Source organism: Ictidomys tridecemlineatus, chromosome 6 (genome assembly GCF_052094955.1).
Source record: "Ictidomys tridecemlineatus isolate mIctTri1 chromosome 6, mIctTri1.hap1, whole genome shotgun sequence".
Classification (NCBI taxonomy): Eukaryota; Metazoa; Chordata; class Mammalia; order Rodentia; family Sciuridae; genus Ictidomys; species Ictidomys tridecemlineatus.
The window spans coordinates 179,901,684-179,907,683 of NC_135482.1; the positions used below are offsets into that span (position 1 = coordinate 179,901,684).

Here is a 6,000-nt window from a genome sequence, read left to right on the forward strand (position 1 = left end):
TAACTAAATTTGTTTATTAGTTATAGCAGGTTTTTTTATTGTTGTTGTTGTTGTCTGTAAAATCTTGAGGATTTCCAATGTATGAAATAATTTTATCTACCAAGATGGCAAAGATGGACAATTTGACTTGTACTTTTCAATTTGGATACCCTTTATTCTTTAGTCTAGCCTAACTTTTCTGGCTAAAATTTCTAGTCTATGCTGAATAAAAATGTTGAAAGCAGGCCTCCTTTTCTCATTCTAAAATGTAAGAGGAAATCTGGAAATCTCACAATTTTTTCCTAGTTAGTATGATATTAGCTGTGGACTCATCATATATTGCCTTTATTTTTTTAACACAAATTCTTTTTGCATTTAATTTGTTTAGAGTTTCCATTATGAATGGATATGAATTTTCTAAAATGTTTTATATCATCTATTGAAATTGATGCATGGATTTTGTGACTGATTCTTATAATATGGTTATAGTGTGGTGTACCACATTTATTAATTTGCATGTGATGAACTATCCTTTCATCTGAGGAAAGAATCCAGCTTAATCATAGTGAATGATACCTTAATGTGCTGTTGAATTTCCTTTGTTAGTATTTTACTGAGGATTTTGTGTCTGTATTTTAGGGATATTGGCCCATATAGTTTTCTTTCCTTGTTGTACACTTATAGAATTTTCATATCAGGATAGTGCTGGCCTTATAGTTGTTTGAAATAATTCCCTCCATTTCAGTTTTTGAATGGTTTGAGGAAAATTTATATTTTTCTTCTTCACATCTTTGATAGAATTTATCAGTGAAGCCATCTGGTCCTGGGCTTTCCTTTGATTGAATTGATTTAATCTTGTCATTCATAATTGGTCTGTGCAGGGTTTCTATTTCTTCATTATTCAATGTGGATAGAGTCTATGTGTTCAGGAATTTATCCATTTCTTTTTGATTGTCTGATTTTTTGGTGTAAAATAGTCATAATATTTCCTCATGATTGTTTTTTCATAGTGTCAGTTGCAATATCTCCATTTTTCATCTCTTCCTCACAAATCAGTTCAAAAATATTTCTGAATTTGAATTCTTTATGTCTTATTAAGATATCTTGTTCACAAACAAACAGGCCTAGTGACACATGTCTGTGATTTCAGAAGAAATAGGAGGGTCACAATTTGGGGGTGAGACTGGGCTACCTATATTAACCTTGTCTCAAAAAAAAAATTAAGTGCTAAGTATGTACCTCAGTGATAGAGTACACTAGGTTTAATAGAAACAAAAACAAACAAAAAGTTAGCTTAATCACACGTGGCTCTGCATTATATGAAATAGCATACCATTAAAGTAGCAGGATTTTGCATGGCTTTAGTCTTTGTTACATACTGCCTTTTATTTTCAGGTTCATTCAATATTGTATTGCAATAATGGTGAACAGAATATTTTCTATTTGATGATGCCTTCATTGGTCTGTGTCCCTACACTAGAATGTATCATAATTCTAGACATTTGATTTGTTTCAAAAGCAATACAATTTAGGGTGTTTGATACATTTGCTGGATAAAAATCAACTCCTTTTGAGACACCTCATTTAGTGGAAAATATAATAACAACTTTTCTAGTTTAGAGCATTCTGAGTGTCATGAAATGTTTTACACCAGCAAAGAGAGTTTTCCTGGTGTTTTCTAGAACTTTATTGTACATTCCATGATCAATCAAAAATTGAAGAGGAGCCATAATACACACAGCTTTGGCAATGTGTCTACCTGATGAACATCTGCATTTACCTTAGGGATGGTATTTTAAGATTTTTTTTTAAGTTTTAGTAGAATAAAGGGACTCCAGTAGTTTCATATGGAATCCTTAATTCACAATAGATATTACTTCAAAAGTAGGGAACTGGTGATGGAATTTGCAGTGTTTTTAAAGTATTCAGTTAAATTATATGTTGAACCATTGGGAAATGTACACACACTTTATTGGAAATCACACTGCACTGATATAAAATAAAATTGAATCAAAGCACTATTTGGACATTGCTTTATTAATGACTTTTAATTATGATTATTATAATAATGAATTAATAATTTTTAAAATGTGGTTCCATTTTTCAAGAATATCTCTGATTTCAAAGACTTCTAAAACTATAATCGCATTCAATTTTATCAGTGCTACAAATGTACATGTTTTCTAGATACCTAACTGACTCCTTGTTTTAGTGTATTTTAAAATATTAATTGGCCAAGTGACAAAAATATACCCTATAATTTTACAGATTTTACATAATTGTTAGTGATCACTACATATCAGCATTATTAATACTCAGATTAATTTAATGATTTAGCAAATATCATATATTTAGTATCTGAATAGGAATTATTCTGTATTCTATATAGAATTCTACAAATATGACTTTTCTTTCTAATTTTGGGTATCCCTTTTAGAAGGGTAACTTCTTACAAGACATTGACTTCTTTTATCTATATTAGTTTGAGTCTAAAAGATGAATCATTATTCTCCACAACTAAGCCAAATAGTGAAAATACCTCCCTGCCATCCTAATGAGAAAAGACTTTTTTAGTGTGGCAACTTCATTTGTCCAGGTAACACTGAGAAATCAGTGTGGCTAGTTTCAAACTTTGAACATCAGTAATATTAGGCTATTTTATATCTACTAAGTGGGCAAAATAGAAATAATGACATTTCATATTTGGTCTTCAACATTAGCAAGATATGAGTTGAGTTGTTGCTTATGAAATCCCAACATTATAAAGTTAACTGAAATGATCTAACCTTGGTTTTTACAGTCTAGTTGAGACAACTTCTGAGCATGTTTCTGATGATAACTAATATCATGTTTAAATCTCCAAGGGTTTTCAATTTAGCCTACTATCTGATTAATTCTTTACTCAATTTTATGTGTACAAGATATGTTCCCAATGAATTGAACTTAAAGAATGTGTTGTATGCTAATAGGAATCACCTTAATCAAACCCTAATTAACCAATTTATAAGATTTACTGAAACATTTTATTTCCTCTTAAATAATGTCCACATAAATTTGAGGATTTAAAATTAATGAAATGTTTTGTAACACTGATGCACACTCTGTTCCTTGTTTTGACTGGCTTCTTAATATAACTAAGTAGTTCTTAGTCTTGTGAAAATTAATTCTTTGTCTCATTGTAAATAAATAAATTAATGTACAAACTAGAGGAAAGGTGGCATTAGAAACAAATTTCCTTTTCTCAAAAGTAGGTTAAATTCTTTGCTAAAACCCATTATAGAACAGCCCCTATTATGTGATACTGTGGAATTATGAATTTTATGTGGGCAGCAAAATTTAATTAAATGAAACAAAACAAAACAGAGTAAGACACATTCCATTTAGTCTACTCATATGCTTTTATGCTTCTACCACATATTCAAGAGTCCATTATAAATCCAATGGTTTTAATTAGAAAAAAATACAGAATTCTAATGGAAATCTTATATATAAATAAAATTTTGTGTACATATATTATATATATATGTATTTTTTCTGATCTTATTTAACAGGATTTATGATTCACAAGTTAGCTACTGAAATTTATTTAATATCATCCATGAATTTTAAAATATTCTTTGTTATGACCATAGCATACATTCTACCAGAAAGACCTCTTTTATTTATTTTTTAAAGTTATGGATTTATTGATATAATCTTTGAAATTATAAAATTGTTATTTCTGCATATATTGACATAGTTCATTTTTAAAAGATTTCTATCACTCTTAGAAGGCAACTGATACCCATTAGCAACCATTCTACATTCCTTAGTCCCTCTAGTCTATGAAAAATACCAGTCAATTTTCTGTCCCTACTGAGCTGACTGTACTGAACATTTCACATAAATGGTATTTTTTAAACTTCCATCTTTAATTTAGCATGTTATTTATAAGGTTCTTCATCAGTACTTCATTTCCAAATAATATTAAACTTATGAATATACTTCATTATCCTATTCTATTTACCTATGTGTCAGTTCATGGATATTAGTGTTGAGTTTACAGTTTGGTTGTTATGAATACTACTGCTATGAAACATTTGTACATGTGTTTTTGTGGCCTTGTGTTTTCCGTTATCAAGGGCATATACATACACACAACATTATGCTTTCTGGGTTTTATGATAAACCTACAGGTAACCTTTTGCAATTTCCTCACTTAAATTTCCACCAGCAATGTAGAAGAGTTCTAATTACTTTGCATTCTCTTTAACACATTATAATATCTGTGTTTTTTATTATAATAATTCTGACATGGATGAAATGATATCTAATTATCCTAATGAGATAGATTTGGGGCCAATTTCCAATAGTTTGCCTTTCCCTAATGAATAACAATATTGATAATCTTATTTATTTGCCTATGATCACTTGTAGATCCTTTTACTTATTTGTTTTTTATTTTTAATTAACTTTTGTTATTTATATGTGACAGCAGAATGCATTACAATTCTTATTACACCTATAGATCATAATTTTTCATATCTCTGGTTGTATACAAAGTATGTTCACACCAATTCTTGTGTTCATACATGTACTTTGGATAATAATGACCATCACATTCCGCCAGCATTTCTAACCACATGCCCTCTCCCCACCCCTCCCATCCCTCTGACCTATCTTGAGTTCATCTATTCCTCCCATGCTCCCTCTCCCTACCCCACTATGAATCAGCCTCCTAATATCAGAGAAAACATTCAGCATTTGGTTATTTGGGATTGGCTAACTTCACTTAGCATTATCTTCTCTAATTCCATCTATTTACCTGCAAATGCCATGATTTTATTCTCTTTTATTGCTGAGTAATGTTAACTGTGAATATATGCAACATTTTTTTTAATCCATTCATCTACTGAAGAGCATCTAGATTGGTTCTACAGTTTAGCTACTGTGAATTGTGCTGTTATAAACGTTGATGTGGCTATGTCCCTGTATATGCTGTTGTTAAGTCCTTTGGGTGTAGACCGAGGAGAGGGACAGCTGGGTCAAATGGTGGTTCCATTCCCAATTTTCCAAGAAATCTCCATGCTGCTTTCCACATTGGTTGCACCAATTTGCAGTCCCAACAGCAGTGTATGAGTACCTTTTTCCCCAAATCCTCGCCATCATTTATTGTTTTTTGCATTCAAAATAGCTGCCATTCTTACTGGAGTGAGATGAAATCTTAGAGTAATTTTGATTTGCATTTCTCTAATTGCTAGTGATGTTGAACATTTTTTTTTCATATATTTGTTGATTAAAGGTGCCAAAAAACATGCATTGGAGAAAAGAGCCTTTTCAACAAATGGTGCTGAGAAAACTAGGACTCCGTATGCAACAAAATGAAATTAAACTCCTATGTCTCACCATGCACAAAACTCAACTCAAAATGGATCAAGGATTTAAGAATAAAACCAGAGACTCTGTGTCTAATAGAAGAAAAAGTCGGACCTAATCTCCATCATGTGGGATTAAGCACATCCTCCTTAATAAGATTCTTTTGGCACAAGAATTAAAATCAAGGATAAATAAATTGGATGAATTTACAGCAAAAAGTTTCTTCCCAACAAAAGAAACAATCTGTGAGGTAAATAGAGACTCTACATCTTGGGAGCAAATCTTTACCTCTCACACATCAGATAGAGCACTAATCTGTAGGGTATATAAAGAATTGAAAAAGCTAACACCAAAAAAAAAATAAATAAATAAATGGAACAAAGACCCATTGATCTATTTTAAATAAATGTCTATTCAAATCCTTGGATGATTTTTTAAATTGGACTATTTATCTTTTTAGTATTAGTGGCATGGATTATTTTATATTTTAGATGAAAACTCATCTAATAGTGTGCTTTTTAGCACAAACATTTTAATTTGGTGAAGTTCTAGTTATTTACATTTTTTCCTTTTCCTTGTTGTTTATGTTTTTGTGGTTGTACCTTTTTTTTTTTTTTTTTTTTTAACCAGGTATTGAACCTAGGGAAGCTTAACAACTGAGACACT

General features: G+C 30.7%; 1 long non-coding RNA gene across 1 annotated transcript in view; it reads left to right on the plus strand.

Annotated features, from left to right (window-relative positions):
* LOC144378434 (uncharacterized) overlaps nucleotides 1-5,579 on the plus strand; it is a 192,098-nt gene extending 186,519 nt beyond the window's left edge. The window contains exon 4 of the long non-coding RNA XR_013440083.1: nucleotides 5,261-5,579. This is a non-coding gene — a long non-coding RNA (uncharacterized LOC144378434). The remainder of the gene's footprint in view (nucleotides 1-5,260) is intronic.
* Nucleotides 5,580-6,000: the final 421 nt, after the last annotated feature.